Here is a 22832-nt window from a genome sequence, read left to right as displayed (position 1 = left end):
TGTAGGCAGGTTTGTGGCAAACATTGCCTTTGAAACAAGCACAAGCTCGCGCGGCAGCAGGGGAAGAGAGGAGGGGGCCTGCGCGGTTCACTTTTGGGAGCGAGCGGCTGGCGCCACGGTAATTGATAACATATGGCGCCAGCTGCTTGCTCCCGCAAGTGAATCGCCACACGTGCACGCGTTGCCATTGAAGGCAATGGAATGCGTGCACGTTTTTGGCAGCAAAGCTGTGCCGATAACTAAAGGTCTCTCCTATGCAGCACATGCGCGCTACGTAGGCGAGACCTAAAAACTGCCGGTGCTCAGACCCGGTGAGTCCCCGGCCCACTTAAATCCCTGTAAGAGCCAATATTCATTATGTCCTTTCTTTAAGAATTTTTCAGTTTACAATTGCTGCTTTTTCTTTTAAGAAATACAACATATTGCATTTTCTTACAAGATTTTAAATATTATTATTGCACAAAGGAAACCACTGTGTTGTGTTGTTTACATGTAATGATTTTAAGTAATCGAACATGAATAAAACTCAATTCAACTTTCATAAGTACATGAATAACACCCAAATCAAATTTGGCTTGTCCTGACCTAGCAAGACTTGACCCTCAGAACAAGAAGCTTCACAGAGTAGCCGTCTCACTCCTACCCGCTGGTGGATGACGGCAAATGTCCTTAAGTTAAACTCGGGTAAAACTGAGGTGCTGCTTATGGCCAAGGACCCTTCCTCCCGACTTCCGGAATGCTTTCCAGAGTCTATGCAGCCTGGAGCCTTCCCTGCAAAGGTGGCACACAATCTAGACATCCACCGGGTCACTGATCTCTCTCATGCATCACAAGTGATGAAACCACAGACTGGCACATCCCAGCAGTAAACACCTGAGGCCAAGGCAGGCTTGAGTCTGCGAATGGCATTCTTTTAAATGCTTCTGATTGCCTCCAGCTTGTGCAAGATGTTGCCACCCATTCAATATCTGGCATCTCAAAATGTGACAGGGCCTCTCTTACTCTGAGATCTTTGCACTGGACACCTGTTCGCCCCAGCATGAATTTAAGCCCTCTCTGTCGAATACAAAGTTCTAGTCCATCAGAATCCTTAAGATTTGATGCCTAAATCCCCACTTTACCTCTTTCAAAGGCCCTTCTTGCTGACTGCACCAGTCGCGAGAACGGTTGCCCTTGGAGACGGGCCTTTTTCCATTGCAATAGCAAAATGAGGCAATGTCCTCCCAGCTGCGCCACGTGCAGAACGCCAAGGTCACCAAACGCATCAAAACCTTGCTGTTTACTCAGAAATGTCAATTTCTCTTTTTCTGACTACAGCCTCGCTATGATGCCTTCTCAGCTCACAGAAGTCTACCTTCAGTGTGCTTTATAAATAAATAGACTGTGATGACGTGTTATTTGTGCGCCTGCACTGATCTGCAGTCTTCTCACATCCTTTGTCGCGAGGGGTTATTCTCGCTGAGGGACGGTTTCTCAGCCAGTGTTAAGTGCTATCTCGCCGTTTGTACTGATCGTTTCGTATTTATGTATGTATGTATGTATGTATGTATGCATGCGTGTATGTGGTATTTGTATAACGTGAACTGAGCCAAACAGGCATCAGCGAGCTGTACAGGGTCAAAGGCAAGGATACAGTCAACATGTGATAGTGGAGGCAGCTGGGTATTAGATTGTTAACACCCTGCGATCTAGTGTTCCTTTCAGAGGCGCGTCATCAACTCTTTCCTACAGTGGAGCAGTGTTGGGGTGGCCCTGATGGATACAGGATGTTGTTCCAGATCCTGGGTGCATAGTTGTAAAGGGCCTGCTCTTTTTAGGTCTCGCGAGCCAAAGGCTCGAAAGAGACATTTTATATGTGGGAATTTGAAAGTGCTACCCACACTTTTGGCTGGCCTAAACCTTGAGTGCATGAGATCACATGCACGTGCACAGCTGCTCCTCTGCTCATTGCATTTCCCCCCTCCCTTCTCACCCAGCCCTTTGATGCTCTGCTGGAGTACTTTCACTTTCGCCGCTTTGACCCTTGCATTCCCCCCTCCCTTCTCACCCAGCCCTTTGATGCTCTGCTCGCATCTCCCTCCTCCCTGGGCGTGAAGGGAGACAGAGCCATCCTGCTTGATTAATGGCATTCTTATGTGTTCCCTTAAGCTCGCTTTAGGTCTTTCTCTATAACCTGTAACCCCACCCAGTCTTTTCGCCCTCTCCATTTGTCCTATTCTCCTCATGGGGTCGCGCTGTTTGCTCCCCATGTACCTCCCTTGCACCCTCCTTTTGCCCCCTCTTTGCCCCTTTCTCCCTCTCCTTGCTTCCTTTTCACCTTCCGTACTTTTTCTCCGTTCTCCCACTTCACAAGCTCCTCCCGCTCTCACTCGCACGTACTGCTCCATCAGTGCCAGAAGCTTCCCAAAGGAGTGAGTCACTGCTGCCAGGTGGCCCCGGGCCATGCGTGGCACTTTCAATCCGAGCAGAACTCCCACCCCGCGTGCACACGCCTCGAGGTGCACTACAAACACTGTTCAGTTTTGCGTGTATTCACAGTTCTACCACAGAAATGTACACATTCTATTGCTTACAGACTTCAAGCCCATTGCACTCTAGCTGCAAAACCGATCCATTCATGTGAGTGTTTTAGTACAACGCGCACACAGCGCACTTTCAGTTCTGTGCCAGTGCGAATTACAGCGCGCCATGGGTATACACAGACGTTGCCCAAGGTGGCTATTGACAAACACTGAATGGGTTTCAAGCCGCTACCCAAAAAACAATACATTGATATACAGAGCACGCGCACAGTTTTGTGTGTAGCCACAGTTCTAACACAGAAATGTACACATTCTATTGCTTACAGACTTACAGCCCATTGCACTCTAGCCTGTGGGCCCCGTGAACTGTGGAGAATACAAAGTCGGACTCGCATGTTAAGCACAAACTCCCCCATCCTCCCCCACCCTCCCAAAAAATGGAAAGCACAAGTTTAAAACTTTAAAGGGCTCCGTTTATTATCGGAATGGCACCAACATCGTATTTCTGGCTATGGCTCCTCACACTGTCTCATTAAGCAAGCCCCCACCTCAGCCGCTGCCAAACCGATACATTCATGTGAGTGTTTGAGTACAACGCGTACACAGCGCACTTTCAGTTCTGTGCCGGTGCTGATTACAGCGCGCCATGGGTATACACAGGCACTGCCCAAGCTGGCTATTGACAAACGCTGTATAGGTTTCACGCTGCCAAACCGATCAATTCATGTGAGTGTTTTAGTACAACGCGCACACAGCGCACTTTCAGTTCTGTGCCGGTGCTCATTACAGCGCGCCATGGGTATACACAGGCACTGCCCAAGGTGGCTATTAACAAACGCTGTATAGGTTTCACGCTGCCAAACACATCCATTCATGGGAGTGTTTTAGTACAACGCGCACACAGCGCGCTTTCAGTTCTGTGCCGGTGCGAATTACAGCGCGCCATGGGTATACACAGGCACTGCCCAAGGTGGCTATTAACAAATGCTGTATAGGTTTCACGCTGCCAAACACATCCATTCATCATGTGAGTGTTTTAGTACAACGCGCACACAGCGCGCTTTCAGATCTGTGCCGGTGCTCATTACAGCGCGCCATGGGTATACACAAGCACTTCCCAAGGTGGCTATTGACAAACGCTGTATAGGTTTCACGCTGCCAAACCGATCCATTCATGTGAGTGTTTTAGTACAACGCGCACACAGCGCACTTTCAGTTCTGTGCCGGTGCTCATTACAGCGTGCCATGGGTATACACAGGCACTGCCCAAGGTGGCTATTAACAAACGCTGTATAGGTTTCACGCTGCCAAACACATCCATTCATGGGACTGTTTTAGTACAACGCGCACACAGCGCACTTTCAGTTCTGTGCCGGTGCGAATTACAGCGCGCCATGGGTATACACAAGCACTGCCCATGGTGGCTATTGACAAACGCTGTATAGGTTTCACGCTGCCAAACCGATCCATTCATGTGAGTGTTTTAGTACAACGCGCACACAGCGCGCTTTCAGATCTGTGCCGGTGCTCATTACAGCGCGCCATGGGTATACACAAGCACTGCCCAAGGTGGCTATTGACAAACGCTGTTTAGGTTTCACGCTGCAAAATGATCTATTCATGTGAGTGTTTTACTACAACGCGCACACAGCGCACTTTCAGTTCTGTGCCGGTGCGAATTACAGCGCGCCATGGGTATACACAGACGTTGCCCAAGGTGGCTATTGACAAACACTGAATGGGTTTCAAGCCGCTACCCAAAAAACAATACATTGATATACAGAGCACGCGCACAGTTTTGCGTGTAGCCAGAGTTCTAACACAGAAATGTACACATTCTATTGCTTACAGACTTACAGCCCATTGCACTCTAGCCTGTGGGCCCCGTGAACTGTGGAGAATACAAAGTCGGACTCGCATGTTCAGCACAATCTCCCCCATCCTCCCCCACCCTCCCAAAAAATGGAAAGGCACAAGTTTAAAACTTTAAAGGGCTCCGTTTATTTTCGGAATGGCACCAAGATCGTATTTCTGGCTATGGCTCCTCACACTGTCTCATTAAGCAAGCCCCCCCCTCAGCCGCTGCCAAACCGATACATTCATGTGAGTGTTTGAGTACAACGCGTACACAGCGCACTTTCAGTTCTGTGCCGGTGCTGATTACAGCGCGCCATGGGTATACACAGGCACTGCCCAAGCTGGCTATTGACAAACGCTGTATAGGTTTCACGCTGCCAAACCGATCAATTCATGTGAGTGTTTTAGTACAACGCGCGCACAGCGCACTTTCAGTTCTGTGCCGGTGCTCATTACAGCGCGCCATGGGTATACACAGGCACTGCCAAAGGTGGCTATTAACAAACGCTGTATAGGTTTCACGCTGCCAAACACATCCATTCATGTGAGTGTTTTAGTACAACGCGCACACAGCGCGCATTCAGATCTGTGCCGGTGCTCATTAGAGCGCGCCATGGGTATACACAAGCACTGCCCAAGGTGGCTATTGACAAACGCTGTATAGGTTTCACGCTGCCAAACCGATCCATTCATGTGAATGTTTTAGTAAAACGCGCACACAGCGCACTTTCAGTTCTGTGCCGGTGCTCATTACAGCGCGCCATGGGTATACACAGGCACTGCCCAAGGTGGCTATTAACAAACGCTGTATAGGTTTCACGCTGCCAAACACATCCATTCATGGGAGTGTTTTAGTACAACGCGCACACAGCGCGCTTTCAAATCTGTGCCGGTGCTCATTACAGTGCGCCATGGGTATACACAAGCACTGCCCAAGGTGGCTATTGACAAACGCTGTATAGGTTTCACGCTGCAAAACCGATCCATTCATGTGAGTGTTTCAGTACAACGCGCACACAGCGCACTTTCAGTTCTGTGCCGGTGCTAATTACAGCGCGCCATGGGTATACACAGGCACTGCCCAAGGTGGCTATTGACAAACGCTGTATAGGTTTCACGCTGCCAAACCGATCCATTCATGTGAGTGTTTTAGTACAACGCGCACACAGCGCACTTTCAGTTCTGTGCCGGTGCTCATTACAGAGCGCCATGGGTATACACAGGCACTGCCCAAGGTGGCTTTTAACAAACGCTGTATAGGTTTCACGCTGCCAAACACATCCATTCATGTGAGTGTTTTAGTACAACGCGCACACAGCGCACTTTCAGTTCTGTGCCGGTGCTCATTACAGCGCGCCATGGGTATACACAGGCACTGCCCAAGGTGGCTATTAACAAACGCTGTATAGGTTTCACGCTGCCAAACACATCCATTCATGGGAGTGTTTTAGTACAACGCGCACACAGCGCGCTTTCAAATCTGTGCCGGTGCTCATTACAGTGCGCCATGGGTATACACAAGCACTGCCCAAGGTGGCTATTGACAAACGCTGTATAGGTTTCACGCTGCAAAACCGATCCATTCATGTGAGTGTTTCAGTACAACGCGCACACAGCGCACTTTCAGTTCTGTGCCGGTGCTAATTACAGCGCGCCATGGGTATACACAGGCACTGCCCAAGGTGGCTATTGACAAACGCTGTATAGGTTTCACGCTGCCAAACCGATCCATTCATGTGAGTGTTTTAGTACAACGCGCACACAGCGCACTTTCAGTTCTGTGCCGGTGCTCATTACAGAGCGCCATGGGTATACACAGGCACTGCCCAAGGTGGCTTTTAACAAACGCTGTATAGGTTTCACGCTGCCAAACACATCCATTCATGTGAGTGTTTTAGTAAAACGCGCACACAGCGCGCTTTCAGATCTGTGCCGGTGCTCATTACAGCGCGCCATGGGTATACACAAGCACTGCCCAAGGTGGCTATTGACAAACGCTGTATAGGTTTCACGCTGCCAATCCGATCCATTCATGTGAGTGTTTTAGTACAACGCGCACACAGCGCACTTTCAGTTCTGTGCCGGTGCTCATTACAGCGCACCATGGGTATACACAGGCACTGCCCAAGGTGGCTATTAACAAACGCTGTATAGCACACAAACAAGACACAAAACCACACACTCAAACACACACACACAACTACACACACAAAACACACACACAACCACACAGAGAGACACAAAATCACACACATACAACCACACACAAATCCACACACACACTCAACCACACACACTAACAGAACAAAAAACCACACACAAACAGACACACACAACCACACACACATAACCAAACACACACACAACCACACACACTCAACCACACACACTCAACCACACACACTCAACCACACACACACTCAAACACACACACACTCAAACACACGCACACAAACACACACACACACAACCGAACACAAAACCACACACACAACCACACATACAACCACACATACAACCACACATACAACCACGCACATACAACCACACACCTACAAACACACACCTACAAACACACACAAACACACACACACACTCAATCACACACACACTCAACCACACGCACACACACTCAACCACACACACACACTCAACCACACACACACACACTCAACCACACACACACACACACACACAACAACACACACACAACTACACACACACACACACACAACCACAAACAATTTTTGGGCTGACAGCATAAATACGCTGTCAACAAACCCGATGAACACTCGGGAAAATTTAGAAAGTCAGCCCCAACTTTCAAACCATCTTGCTGTTGCAAAGTGTGTGCTGTACACATGGCAACACCGTGCCACAGCGCACTGTTGCAAGGAATGCTTTGATCCTCGGAGGCTAACAGACCTCACTCTCTGCATTAGTTAACCCCGTCTTGGCACTGCATGAAAACAGGGTACACACTGTCCACCATGAAGTGAGACATTGTCCTCGGGGCTGGAGATCCTATTTAGCAATCTGCTTTAAACATTGTGATTCATTTAGGCCATTAAACATAAAGGAGCACTGGGAACGCTGATAACATGGATTCCATTTTGAGTATTGACTACAACTTTTAAAAAGCACGCAGTACTGAAACAAGCATTTACACTGCAATAGGTCTCGCATTTAAAAACAGGCATTTGCAATGCACTAGATCTCTCATTGACACGAGTTTGAGATATTGGCATTGCACATAACAATGCATTTTTTTGGGGATTACTTTTTGAATACTTAAATAGAAAGGATTTGTTATTTACAATACCAATAGCTCCAACTCCAATAAATGCGAGACCTATTGCATTGCAAATGCTTGTTGTTGTTTGTTATACTTCCTCGTCTGCAGTCTCATGGCGTCCTGGCTGCCGGCCTGCCGAGACTCACCTGAGATGGCGAGCAGCTCCAGGCGATAAGCAGGGCGCTGGTCCTGATGGCTTTATAATGATGCAGCTGGTTCTGAGGATGGCGTGGGCAGGCCAGGGGCGCAGATAGAGTTCCATCGGGATGGGGCTGATGTATGTCTTGTGGCCCTGCATGAGATGTGCTGTGGCGTGCAGGGAGACTCCAAGGGGGCCAGTGTGGAGTCTGGAAGCATGCACTTCACCACCACCCAGAAGGAAGAGTCTCTTGAACAGCAGTTCCAAAGTTGCTTTCTGGTAGAGACGGTTTCAGTTTCTATAGACGAGAGAGACGGTACTAGGTTGTCCGTGTTGTTTTGGCAATGTGCTCTTTGAGGCTGAGGTTGGTGTTTCATCTTCACCTACATTGGCTGTCTCTTTCCCAAGCAGAGGGTTTCCTCCACTTGTATTAAAGAGGTTGTCTTGTTGACCTTTTCAGCGGTGCTTTGTCTCATCACCTGTACTGACTTAGGGTTGATGCCCCACCAGGATGTACCACTGGTTTTCTCACTCCTAGTATACCACCAGTATTGATTGTGAGATATCATGGCATTTTTATCCAGGTTTGGGTCATTTGAGAGAGGGTGTCTCACTCACAATTTTTTCTGTTTGTTGTGCCGCTCTCTATTTTGATAGTTGTCATTGTGTGTACAGTGTTTCTCTGTTTGTAATGAATGTTATTTTCCACTAAGTGTGAAGTTTCGTCAGTATTGTATTAACTTTCACACTTTGGGGAAGCTTGTTCGGCAGGGTGTTGTATTTGCTGTGATACTATATGAGAAGTATTTTGGGATGGTTGCATAGCAGTGTCATGGGGGTGCGCATAGGAGTGTCATTAGGGACTGGTATGGGAGACATAGACGCACTATTTATCGCAAATCTATTCTTTATATGGAAAGGGAATCTGCTATTTTTGTGACACTGTAGGCTTTGTTATTAGTGCGTGACTGGGTCCAAAAAAGGAAAAGGAGTTTAAATGTTTACTATTACTAAGGGCTTTTCTCATTTTCATTGTTGCGTGCGTGCGTGCGCTCGCATACGCATGAAGGAGTCAGTGCTCATGGCGTGTGCGCATTTCACAAAATATCTGGCTGAGGAAGGGGGACGTATGCTTCCCTTCTCCCAAGGTCTGTTTACTCTCAAAGAAGTGTTTTGTTCCCACTTGCATTATCTAGCTGTCATCACACTAAAAATATTGCAGTATGTTTTCACTTCCGTGAATTCTCAAAGAATCAACATGAGAAGCCAACTTCGGGTTTTCACAATCACACCTTTGTGCGTAATCTAAGGAACAGTTTACCTAAACTTTTTATCTTCTGATACAGCTAAAATGTAACTAAACAAGACACCCTAAATCTCTGAAAACCATAAAAGAAATATAAGCATCCAAGTCTAAATAATCTTTATTCGGTCAAAAGGACCATAAAAGCACATGATAAAAACAACTTGCAAACAGAACGCACACGATAAAATCACACCGGTAAATTACTGAAACACGCGTCAGCAGTGCCTTTACCTGGCGTCAAAACTGAGTCACACACTGCATACTTTTCCCTTAAACTTCTCACCTGAGTAATAAAATTCAATACTGCGTAACAGATTGTTGGAGACTGACAGCGTTGTAAGAACAGTAAACCTTCTTGGTGTGTTTTAATACCTTTCCCTGCTAAAATTTGGCATAAAAACAGATTTTAAAAGCTGAATATAAAGTGCAGAATAACATAAAGTGCTTAGTGGACCGTATGGACGCTGTATCACATGGGCAGCAGGGTAATGACGCGTATCACGTCCCAGTAAAGGGGAAAGCCTCCAAGAAGCGAATCATATTTATTCTGAGGCGGGTTAAATAAAATCTATGTTTTTGCCCCTTTATCCATAATAGATAAGGCTCCATAGCATCGCAAGTTGGCAAAGGTACATACGCGTGGACAGTTACCATGTCTAGAACTTTCTCAAGTCTCATGTGTCCCTATCTAAAGCGTTTGTGCCCGAGCCAATTTCTAGTATTCTCAAAAACACAGGTTAATCCTAAGTCTTGAAGGGTGTTTTGTTATATATTTGATCCAAGGGATGTCTAGCACGTTACTCTGTTTCAGACAGTCCTCTACTATCCCCCGAATGGAGCCTAACTCCGGTTTGGGCCAGATTTTAACCCACAACAAGATAGGTGCCAAGCCCACCCTATCTTCTATAAAACAAGGGCCCATTTCTTTGTGAGTAATAAAACTTGGTGTGAATCTGGAAATTCCTAAAATCCTTGCTAAAAAATCATTTTCTACTACCTGGACGGTCTTTACAGGTGTATGTCCCCAGATTCCCGCAACATATGTACCCACCAACATACTTTTACTTCTGTATAGCATCATCAATTCTTTGAGGGGATTGTGTCCTACATTTTTAGCGAATCTGTTTGTGTACACTCCTGTCCTTGCACCCAGTCATCCATTCGTCTCTTGATCTAGCCACCCATGCGTCTCTTGTTCTAGCCACCCATGCATCTCTTGATCTAGCCACCCATGCGGCTCTTGAGCTAGCCACCCATGCGTCTCCTGATCTAGCCACCCATGCGTCTCTTGATCTAGCCAACCACGCATCTCTTTATCTAGCCACCCATGCGTCTCTTGATCTAGCAACCCATGCGTCTCTTGATCTAGCCATCCATATGTCTCTTGATCTAGCCACCTATGCGGCTTGATCTAGCCACCCATGCGTCTCTTGATATAGCCACCCATGCGTCTCTTAATCTAGCCACCCATTCATGCTTGCCTCCACCTGTGCATGTATGGACCCCCTTGTGTCTTGTCTTTGGTTGCTTATGTGTTTGTAAGTGTGGTCCTGCATTGCATGTGTGCATCCATGTCTCATGCTCTATGCACATGGGTGTCTTTTTGTGTGTCCAGAGATGTCTATAGGTACTTTTTTTAGTCTGCATGTGTGCACAGACGTTGCCCATGATAGGTTTTGGTTTTGTTTGGCTGTTGTGTGCTGCTTAGACATTCACCTGCAGTCGGCTTGCCTGCTTGTTCTTCTGTTTACCTGCTTTGTGAGCACGCACAGCAGCCACAGAGGGATGGGGCCAGCTCCAAGGCCTCCCATGTCCTCAGTTACTAGCAGAGTGCGTTTGTGCAGTGAAAGCGCTGCTGTCCTGAGGGCCCAGAGAGGACCCAGCAGCCACAGAGGGATGAGGCCAGCCCCAAGGCCTCCCATGTCCTCAGTTACTAGCAGAGTGTGTTTGTGCAGTGAAAGCGCTGCTGTCCTGAGGGCCCCGGAGAGGGCCCAGCAGCCACAGAGGGATGAGGCCAGCCCCAAGGCCTCCCATGTCCTCAGTTACTAGCAGAGTGTGTTTGTGCATTGAAAGCGCTGCTGTCCTGAGGGCCCCGGAGAGGGCCCAGCAGCCACAGAGGGATGGGGTCAGCCCCAAGGCCTCCCATGTCCTCAGTTACTAGCAGAGTGTGTTTGTGCATTGAAAGCGCTGCTGTCCTGAGGGCCCCGGAGAGGGCCCAGCAGCCACAGAGGGATGAGGCCAGCCCCAAGGCCTCCCATGTCCTCAGTTACTAGCAGAGTGTGTTTGTGCAGTGAAAGCGCTGCTGTCCTGAGGGCCCCGGAGAGGGCCCAGCAGCCCAAGAGGGATGGGGCCAGCTCCAAGGCCTCCCATGTCCTCGGTTACTAGCAGAGAGTGTTTGTGCAGTGAAAGCGCTGCTATCCTGAGGGCCCAGAGAGGGCCCAGCAGCCACAGAGGGATGGGGCCAGCCCCAAGGCCTCCCATGTCCTCAGTTACTAGCAGGGTGTGTTTGTGCAGTGAAAGCGCTGCTGTCCTGAGGGCCCCGGAGAGGGCCCAGCAGCCACAGAGGGATGGGACCAGCTCCAAGGCCTCCCGTCTCCTCAGTTACTAGCAGAGTGTGTTTGTGCAGTGAAAGCGCTGCTGTCCTGAGGTCCCAGAGAGGGCCCAGCAGCCACAGAGGGATGGGGCCAGCTCCAAGGCCTCCCGTCTCCTCAGTTACTAGCAGAGTGTGTTTGTGCAGTGAAAGCGCTGCTGTCCTGAGGGCCCCGGAGAGAGCCCAGCAGCCACAGAGGGATGGGGCCAGACCCAAGGCCTCCTATGTCCTCAGTTACTAGCAGAGTGTGTTTGTGCAGTGAAAGCGCTGCTGTCCTGAGGGCCCCGGAGAGGGCCCAGCAGCCACAGAGGGATGGGGCCTGTCCCAAGGCCTCCCATCTCCTCGGTTGCTAACAGAGTGTGTTTGTGCAGTGAAAGCGCTGCTGTCCTGAGGACCCCGGAGAGGGCCCAGCAGCCACAGAGGTATGGGGCCAGCCCCAAGGCCTCCCATCTCCTCGGTTACTAGAAGAGTGTGTTTGTGCAGTGAAAGCGCTGCCGTCCTGAGGGGCCCGGAGAGGGCCCAGCAGCCACAGAGGGATGGGGCCAGCCCCATGGCCTCCCGTGTCCTCGGTTACTAGCAGAGAGTGTTTGTGCAGTGAAAGCGCTGCTGTCCTGAGGGCCCCGGAGAGGGCCCAGCAGCCACAGAGGGATGGGGCCAGCCCCAAGGCCTCCCATCTCCTCGGTTACTAGAAGAGTGTGTTTGTGCAGTGAAAGCCCTGCTGTCCTTAGGGGCCCGCAGAGGGCCCAGCAGCCACAGAGGGATGGGGTCAGCTCCAAGGCCTCCCGTCTCCTCAGTTACTAGCAGAGTGTGTTTGTGCAGTGAAAGCGCTGCTGTCCTGAGGGCCCAGAGAGGGCCCAGCAGCCACAGAGGGATGAGGCCAGCTCCAAGGCCTCCCATGTCCTCAGTTACTAGCAGAGTGTGTTTGTGCAGTGAAAGCGCTGCTGTCCTGAGGGCCCCGGAGAGGGCCCAGCAGCCACAGAGGGATGGGGCCAGCTCCAAGGCCTCCCATGTCCTCAGTTACTAGCAGAGTGTGTTTGTGCAGTGAAAGCGCTGCTGTCCTTAGGGGCCCGGAGAGGGCCCAGCAGCCACAGAGGGATGGGGCCAGCTCCAAGGCCTCCCGTCTCCTCAGTTACTAGCAGAGTGTGTTTGTGCAGTGAAAGCGCTGCTGTCCTGAGGGCCCCGGAGAGGGCCCAGCAGCCACAGAGGGATGGGGCCAGCTCCAAGGCCTCCCATGTCCTCAGTTACTAGCAGAGTGTGTTTGTGCATTGAAAGCGCTGCTGTCCTTAGGGGCCCGCAGAGGGCCCAGCAGCCACAGAGGGATGGGGCCAGCCCCAAGGCCTCCCATCTCCTCGGTTACTAGAAGAGTGTGTTTGTGCAGTGAAAGCCCTGCTGTCCTTAGGGGCCCGCAGAGGGCCCAGCAGCCACAGAGGGATGGGGCCAGCTCCAAGGCCTCCCGTCTCCTCAGTTACTTGCAGAGTGTGTTTGTGCAGTGAAAGCGCTGCTGTCCTGAGGGCCCAGAGAGGGCCCAGCAGCCACAGAGGGATGGGGCCAGCTCCAAGGCCTCCCGTCTCCTCAGTTACTAGCAGAGTGTGTTTGTGCAGTGAAAGCGCTGCTGTCCTTAGGGGCCCGGAGAGGGCCCAGCAGCCACAGAGGGATGGGGCCAGCTCCAAGGCCTCCCGTCTCCTCAGTTACTAGCAGGGTGTGTTTGTGCAGTGAAAGCGCTGCTGTCCTGAGGGCCCCGGAGAGGGCCCAGCAGCCACAGAGGGATGGGGCCAGCCCCAAGGCCTCCCATGTCCTCAGTTACTAGCAGAGTGCGTTTGTGCAGTGAAAGCGCTGCTGTCCTGAGGGCCCAGAGAGGGCCCAGCAGCCACAGAGGGATGGGGCCAGCTCCAAGGCCTCCCATGTCCTCAGTTACTAGCAGGGTGTGTTTGTGCAGTGAAAGCCCTGAGGGCCCAAAGAGGGCCCAGCAGCCACAGAGGGATGGGGTCAGCTCCAAGGCCTCCCATGTCCTGGGTTACTAGCAGAGTGTGGTTGTGCAGTGAAAGCGCTGCTGTCCTGAGGGCCCAGAGAGGGCCCAGCAGCCACAGAGGTATGGGGCCTGTCCCAAGGCCTCCCATCTCCTCGGTTGCTAACAGAGCGTGTTTGTGCAGTGAAAGCGCTGCTGTCCTGAGGGCCCAGAGAGGGCCCAGCAGCCACAGAGGGATGGGGCCAGCCCCAAGGCCTCCCATGTCCTCAGTTACTAGCAGAGTGTGTTTGTGCAGTGAAAGCGCTGCTGTCCTGAGGGCCCCGGAGAGGGCCCAGCAGCCACAGAGGGATGGGGCCAGCTCCAAGGCCTCCCATGTCCTCAGTTACTAGCAGGGTGTGTTTGTGCAGTGAAAGCCCTGAGGGCCCAAAGAGGGCCCAGCAGCCACAGAGGGATGGGGTCAGCTCCAAGGCCTCCCGTCTCCTCAGTTACTAGCAGAGTGTGGTTGTGCAGTGAAAGCGCTGCTGTCCTTAGGGGCCCGGAGAGGGCCCAGCAGCCACAGAGGGATGGGGCCAGCTCCAAGGCCTCCCATGTCCTCGGTTACTAGCAGAGTGTGGTTGTGCAGTGAAAGCGCTGCTGTCCTTAGGGGCCCGGAGAGGGCCCAGCAGCCACAGAGGGATGAGGCCAGCCCCAAGGCCTCCCATGTCCTCAGTTACTAGCAGAGTGCGTTTGTGCAGTGAAAGCGCTGCTGTCCTTAGGGGCCCGGAGAGGGCCCCGCCTCCCACTGACTGCAAGGAATAACTCAAGGGCCACTGCAAGGCCTGAGAAGGTCCCATCTGTGCAGGGTGTACCAGCTGTACTGAGGCCCCAGGAGGCAGAGAACAGGAGTCTGAGGAGGTGTCGACCTCGGATGTAGGGGGCTCTGAGGGGCTGTGTTCAGGTGCATGCGTAGAGAGATCGAGGTGCAGTACCCGGGGCTGTGTCTATGCACCTATGAGTTGTGAACTGCAAGCCCGGCTAGCAAGCAGCTGAGCTCTGAGAATGGGCAGGACCCAGAGGTACGATTCAAGATCGTTTTCGACGATGAGGGGTATCATGGGGGCGTGTTAGCGTGCTCAAGATGTGGGATTTGAATAGACCTGGGGGGAGTTCCGATTATTTCGGGGGTAACCGGAGCAATTTCGGTTACTCTTTGATACAGAATTACAGATAATAACGTAACGTGATTACCTCTGCTTGCGTAATTGAGAGTAATTTGGAGGTAAACATCCTACACAGAGAACATTTAGCGAGCGCAAGTGGCTGCTTGTGATGCTGTGTATGTTCTGTTGCATTTAGCACTCTCTTCTTAGCGCAAAATGTACCTTCCCTTCCATTTTGGTCACATGGATGCCCTCTGCACTAAGGATCTCACACTAAATGCCGGAGAGAAGTTGGGGGGAAATCCTGCCCAGGTGCACATTTAGCGAGCATGGTCGGCGATTTGCCCTCGTTATTCATATTCGCTTGCATTTAGCACCAATTCTTAATGCAACATCCATCCTCGCGCCCACTGTCAATGTGTGAGGGAATTTTGTGCTGTAAGAAAGTAGGCACTGCTAAATGAACAATCCCTCTTCTTGCGTAGTCCTGCGTAATCTCACAGAATCTTTGGGTAGTTATACGTGATTACGTTGCACGGAATTACGCGAGTTCTGCCCACCCCTAGCTTTGAACCGGTTTCTGGGTTGAAGAAGGGTTGAGGTAGTTTGGATGTCGATGGGATTGCTCCAGATCCTGGGAGGCAGGTGGAGCAGGCCTGCCGGCTGGTCTTTTCCTTTCTGTATTTCTGGTTCCACTAGGCCCTCTCGTGTGGCACTGCCTGCCGGAGGGGATTCGTTTCTCGTCCAGGTGCTACGGCTCTTATTCCAGGCCTTGTGTGTGATGAAGCTGGTACACACAATGGTGGAGACTTGGATGAGAAGCCAGCGTAGTTCACTTAGCGCTAGGATGATGTGAGCGAACAGTTTTGGGTCTTTCGTGAGACGGTCTGCAGTATTTAGGACATTCTCAGGTGGCTATTAGGGAATAATTTAGGCTGCAGACCAGGGCGGTCTTTCATTCAGTGTAAGGGGGCTAAAATTCGATCTCTTCTGAAGTTTGTTTTTGGCAGGGAAGTTTTAACTTTGGAGCAGAGCTGGTCTCATGCTGTCTTAAAGAAGACGTCTGTTTCAAGGTTAAATCCAGACCAGTTTGCCTTGCCTGCCAAGAAAAGGAAGAAGTTGTCCAGGTTCATGTTCAATAGACAAGCTTGGATCCATGGCTGGCTTCTGCTGTCGGTGAATTCTTTCTTGGTTGCGTTGAGCTTTGGTCGATGCTTGACATCCAGTTCTGGGTGAGATCGATGCAGGTTTTGGGTGAGATCGATGCAGGTTTTGGGTGAGATGGATGCAGGCTGTGAGTCAATGAATGTCGTGACTCATGGAGGGTTCAGGTGGAGTTGGTTGTGTGTTGTGGGCTTATTTACGGAACGTGGTGCAGCTGACCAGGAGGATGGAAGCAAGAGGTCCCTCATAGATGCTGAAGATGATTGGGCAAGCTGTAGTCTTGGGGTATTCAACAAGCAACAGAAAGTTTTCTGGGGCCATAAGTCCCTCATATGGATGATTTGACGAGATCCAAGGTGGACCTTCGCAGGCTGAGTCAGAGAAGCCCGTTGATGATGCCAGTGGTGGGTTAGAGCTTGCTGCTCAACGCTAAAGATGTCTTGAGAAGGAGTCACAGAAGGTCTGGGCAGAATGTAGATTAAGGTGGTGTATCCTGAGTGATTTTGGTTTTTCCATGCTACCCTTTGATGCGGAATTACCAATAATTGCACAAATACTCCTATTTGCGTAATTTAGAGTAATTTGGTTGAAATATCCTAGCTTAAGAGTACATTTATCTTACACGAGCGGCCGCTAGTGCTCGCTGTTTGTGTTCTGCTGCATTTAGCCCTATTTCATAGCGCAAAATGTATGCTAAGAGAATAATTGTAAATGCTGGTAGTAAGTTGGGGGAAAATCCTATCCTAAGAGCTCATTTAGACCCAGATTTACTGAGGGTTTGTGTTGCCCTTGCGTCATGTAAGGTGACGCAGGAGTAACACAAGCCCTTAAGTGAGATTTACTATGCCACACAGGCCACCTAGTATGCCTTTGCGTGACATCATTACATTACTCTGCCCTGAGGCACATTTTAGCTCCTTCCCAAATTTATATGTAGAATGAGGGAAAATCCTCAGAAGACTGTTTTTGTGAAGGAAGGTGTCTTCTTGCGCAAAACAACCTTGCCTGCAATGCAAGCACCTTGCACAAAGGTACAGGGGGGCCTGCGTTGGCATTTAGCAGCCGGTAGTGCCCCGGGGCAGAGTAAGAGAAGGAATGCAGTATATCTTAGTAGATATGTATACAAAGCAGTGATGGATGGAATGCTTGAATTAATCTCAGCCACTGGCAGTCACTCGGGCCACATCCCAGTTCATCGTTATTCTGCACACCATGCACACCATGCACACCATGCCACGTCAGTTTGGACCCATCTATATGCAAATCAGTCCAGCCCGAACTGCCAAGCTAGCTCCTCCTGGAACTGGAACACAAGCAACCCAGGGCTGGTTTTGCCCTAATTATGGGCCCATCAGCTATGTGCAGCTTGATTGCAGTTATATAGTGTAGACTGGACCCATGTCTGGGCTAACCCTAGGCATAGGACTACGCTACGCTTGTGTAGTATGCGTAGATTGCGCAACTACGCGCTACGCAAATTGCACGTAGCACAGTGCAAAAACGCGTAGTGTAGCGGGCATTTTTTTGCTTGCTCGCGGTCCTCAACATCAAGTTGGCGACCGCGAGCGAGCAAAATGACATCCCGGCGAGACTTTTTCCTCGTTAGCGAGTGTGGAAAATAAACCTCCCGGCGTGATTCTCAGCTCGGAGAGGTCAGGTTTCTCATTGCGAGTGGTCGCGTATGCTCGCGACCGATCGTGATGAGAAACTACCAGTCCCTGTGCAATCAGGGCGAGCAGCATTTTCTCTACCGCACTACGCAGCTCGCGTAGCTACGCGTAGCTTGCATAGTGCGAAGTGCACTTCGCGTAGCATAGCATAGCGCTACTACGCAAACTATGCCCAGGGTTAGTCTGGGCATGCCCGTCCCACCCAGGACGACACTATAAGTATACAAAACAGTGATGGATGGAATGCTTGAATAATCTCAGCCACTGGTAGTCACTTAGGGGCCGCATCCCAATCCATCGTTATTGTGCACATCAAGCATTCCATCCATCACTTTAATATCTTAATACATGCGCCCCATTCCTGCCCTCTCCGTTTAACATAGCACCGTAAGTTGTCTTGCTGGCTGTGCTGCATTGCGCCAAATATTAGTACATCTGCCGCTCAGGCAGTTTGCACTTAGTGATGTTTCTTCACTCAAAACACATCATCGCACCCATTTTGAATGCGAGGGAGCATTTTTACACTAAAAAATTGTGCTAAACCCAGAATTACTCTTCTCATGTAAGTCAAGCTTAACTTTACTAAATTCTTAGATAATTCTGCGTGATTACCTTACACAGACTTATATGAGCTACCTCCACCCCTAATTCACAGGCAGGATTCGGTCTTGTCAGTTATTAGGGGGCATCATCAGGTAATGAATGACAGCCGTCCAAGTGCTGCAGCTTTGGTCACACTCAAGATTGGCCGCCCTGGAAGAGGTGTATTGTGCGATCTGATGATTTTCCAAGGAAAGTCAGGGGAGCCGTGGGGCAGTAGTAGGTGAGAGCATCTTGGCCCAAGGTAGGTGTTTCACCAGGGGACCATCTGTCCAGCTTTGAGAGGGTCTGAGGAGGTTTTCTGTCCAAGGGTAGAGTTGATGATGTTGAGGAAAGGAATGATGGAGTCTCAGGTGGGATTTTATGAAAGATGATGGAGGAATATCGTCTTTATAGGACCGCGGCTCAAGAGCCTTAACAATATCAGTAAGCTCATTGTATGAGATGGGATGGAAGTCTGTTCTTTTGATATATGGAACATTGAGTTGTTGGAAGGAGTCTGGTTGTGTAGTGTGGTTAAGTTTGTCCGTCTTCCCTGTGAAGACATAATTGATAGTGCTACGTTTGTCAACTGGTTATGGGACTTGTGATTCTGAGAGGGTGTTGATGGAGTGCTTAACTGCCTCCAAGAGCGCCTTTCTTCTGTATCTAGCCTTGTTTATGGTGGTCTCCTAGACGGCGAGCTTTGCTTTCGCGGTGATGAGGGATCTCAGTGCAGAGGAGCAACAGGTTCTTCCATGAAGTCCTTGTGGTGCCCCAGAGGGTTCAGGTTGACAGCAGCTCCAGGGGATGCTGAAATAGTCTGAAGCTCAACATGACTTGAGTGTTGCTGGTCAGTAGTTGGTGCAGAACGAGGTGGGATTGTCGTTGACGGTGAGTGCCCTCCTCTGTTCGGTGCACAGTGAACCAACTACTCAGAATCATGTGCTCAGCCTTTTGGTGCATAGTTACCTGCTGCATAATACACCCAGCAGCTCATTCATTTCAGCCGTGCCCTTGGTATAACCCTCTCGTCCTCAACAATTGCATAACTGTCTCTCCTTCTACAAAACCCCACCGAAAATGCCTGTAATGGGCTCGTTTCAACCTGAGGTCAGACACAACTAGGAAACGATTTCCCAGAAAAGTAGCACATTGGGCCAACGTAGAGTCAGTCACTACAAACATATAGCTGCTGAGGGATAAGGTGCTGGATCGAAGCAACCCCCACAGATGTCAAAATAAACCTTCTGATTTCCAGAGATCCTGAAGTCTTGCTGCAAAGCTTCTACTGCAGAGTATAAAATGCTCGAGACAGACTGAAGGCAGCGAGAACTAGAAAACCACATTCAGGCCTCATATCAGTAAACACATGGGGTAATGTACAGGACGCACAGTAAGCACTCAGCCCATAGTCCACTGCAACACCAACTCCACCAGATCCTTTTCACTGTTAGGCATCACAAGTGTCTCAGATGCAAAAGACCGACTACTGTCATCGGGAAGACCTGGCCAAGCACACAGCCTTCGACAACTCGCCTCTCACTAGAGCTCTTCACCTGGACCACCAGGCCTTGATGTCCTTTGGCAGATGTAAGGCAGGCTGACCATTGGTATATCTAACCCAGGCTGTCCATTGGTATATCTAACCCAGGCTGACCATTGGTATATCTAACCCAGGCTGACCATTGGTATATCTAACCCAGGCTGTCCATTGGTATATCGAACCCAGGCTGACCATTGCTAAGTCTAACGCAGGCTGTCCATTGGTATATCTAACCCAGGCTGTCCTTTGGTATATCGAACCCAGGCTGTCCATTGGTATATCTAACCCAGGCTGACCATTGCTAAGTCTAACCCAGGCTGACCATTGGTATATCTAACCCAGGCTGTCCATTGGTATATCTAACCCAGGCTGTCCTTTGGTATATCGAACCCAGGCTGTCCATTGGTATATCTAATCCAGACTGACCATTGCTAAGTCTAACCCAGGCTGACCATTGGTATATCTAACCCAGGCTGACCATTGCTAAGTCTAACCCAGGCTGTCCATTGGTATATCTAACCCAGACTGACCATTGCTAAGTCTAACCCAGGCTGACCATTGGTATATCTAACCCAGGCTGTCCTTTGGTATATCGAACCCAGGCTGTCCATTGGTATATCTAATCCAGACTGACCATTGCTAAGTCTAACCCAGGCTGACCATTGGTATATCTAACCCAGGCTGACCATTGCAAGTCTAACCCAGGCTGTCCATTGGTATATCTAATCCAGACTGACCATTGCTAAGTCTAACCCAGGCTGACCATTGGTATATCTAACCCAGGCTGTCCATTGGTATATCGAACCCAGGCTGACCATTGCTAAGTCTAACGCAGGCTGTCCATTGGTATATCTAACCCAGGCTCACCATTGGTATATCTAACCCAGACTGACCATTGCTAAGTCAAACCCAGGCTGACCATTGGTATATCTAACCCAGGCTGTCCATTGGTAGATGTAACCCAGGCTGTCCATTGGTAGATGTAACCCAGGCTGTCCATTGATCGATCTAACACAGACTGTCCATTGGTAAATCTAAACCAGGCTGTCCATAATAATAATAATAATAATAGATCTAACCGAGGCTGTCTTTTGGTAGATGTAACCCAGGCTGTCCATTGGTTCCTGTAACCCAGGCTGTCCATTGATGGATCTTACGCACTGTCCATGGCAGATCTAACCCAGGCTGTTCATTGGTAGATGTAAACCAGGCTGTCCATCAGTGTATCTAACTCAGGCTGTCTATAGGTTAGTCTAACCCAGTCTGTTCATTGGTAGATCTAGTACAGGCTGTCCATTGGTAGATCTAACTCAGGCTGCCCATTGATGGATCTAACATAGAGTGTCCATTGGTAGATCTAACACAGGCTGTCCATTGGTAGATCTAACCCAGGCTGTTAATTGTTAGATCTAACTCAGGCTGTCTATGGGTAAATCTGACTCAGGCTGTTCATCGGTAGATCTAATGCATAGTGTTCATTGGTACATCTAACGCAGGCTGTCCATTTGTAGATCTAATGCAGAGTGTCCATTGGTACATCTAACACAGGCTGTCTATTGGTAGATCTAATGCAGAGTGTCCATTGGTAGATCAAACCCAGGCTGTCTATTGGTAAATCTAACTCAGGCTGTTCATTGGTAGATCTAATGCAGTCTGTCTATTGGTAAATCTAACCCAGGCTGTTCATTAGTGTGTCTAACACAGTCTGCCGATCAGGGGATCTAACCCAGGCTCCCCATTGATGGATCTGATGTAGACTGTCGATTGGTAGATATAACTCAGGCTGACCATTGGTAAATCTAACCCAGGCTTTCCATTGCTAGATCTGGCCAGGTACACAATCTTCTACAACTCTCATGTCACTCATGTTCATTGATAGATCTAACCCAGGCTGTCAATTGGAAAATCTAACACAGCCTGTCCATTGGTAGATCTAACCGAGGCTGTTAATTGGTAGATCTAACCCAGGCTGTCCATTGGTAAATCTGACTCAGGCTGTTCATTGGTAGATCTAACACAGTCTGTCCATTGGTAGATCTAACCCAGGCTGTCCATTGGTAGATCTAACCCAGGCTGTCCATTGGTAGATCTAACCCAGGCTGTTCATTGGTAGATCTAATCCAGGCCGATCATTGGTTGATCTAACCCAGGCCGGTCATTGGTAGATCTAACACAGCCTGTCCATTGGTAGATCTAACCCAGGCTGTCCATTGGTACATCTAACCCAGGCTGTCCATTGGTACATCTAACCCAGGCTGTTCATTGGTAGATCTAACCCAGGCTGATCATTGGTTGATCTAACCCAGGCCGGTCATTGGTAGATCTAACCCAGGCTCTCTATTGGTAAATCTGACTCAGGCTGTCTATTGGTAAATCTGACTCAGGCTGTTCATTGGTAGATCTAACGCAGGGTGCCCATTGGTAGATCTAGGCCAGGCTGTACATTTGTAGATCTACATCCGGCCGTCCATTACTAGTTCTGGCAAGGGCATCTCCTGATTATCCAACCTGGACAGACCACAAGCATGGTCATTCCTTTGCTCCTGACACTTTTGCTGTTGGTGTGGCATTGCAACACTAACACCAACGGAGGAACAGGTGTGGGCAGTCCCACAGCACCTGACAAATTCAACTTGTATGTAACTTCCCCATGTAAAGGGCTCTTGGGCAACCATCAGTGGAATGACATGCTTAACAAATTAATATATAAATAGATGTATGTATGATGCTCAATTACAAACCCTTGTTCCCCTTTGTTGTTTAATTTTTGATGTTGTCTCATAGCCTGGTTGCCTCTTGACTCAGGCTTCGTTTCCATGCGCTTTGTGTTGAGCTACAACGATGATGACCTTCCAGAGGACTCCTTAGCATAAACTGAATTGAGAAAAACACTGTTGCAACATAGACTACAATGAGACCTATGTGTACACATAGGTCTCATTGTAGTCTATGTTGCAACAGTGTTTTTCTCAATTCAGTTTATGCTAAGGACCATTGTTCTTAAAATTACATGATATACCCGTGGTCCTAAGCTACCTCTATCGGGTCCCCCTTGTTAA

General features: G+C 49.6%; 1 protein-coding gene across 3 annotated transcripts in view; it reads left to right on the top strand.

Moving 5' to 3' along the window:
• Positions 1-22832, top strand: part of LOC146829706 (neuroligin-3) — a 1048059-nt gene that overhangs the window by 1020852 nt on the left and 4375 nt on the right. The window lies entirely within an intron of this gene.

The sequence above is a fragment of the Triturus cristatus genome, chromosome 5_2, assembly GCF_964204655.1.
Source record: "Triturus cristatus chromosome 5_2, aTriCri1.1, whole genome shotgun sequence".
Lineage (NCBI taxonomy): Eukaryota > Metazoa > Chordata > Amphibia > Caudata > Salamandridae > Triturus > Triturus cristatus.
This window is presented reverse-complemented; position numbering and strand designations above follow the sequence as displayed.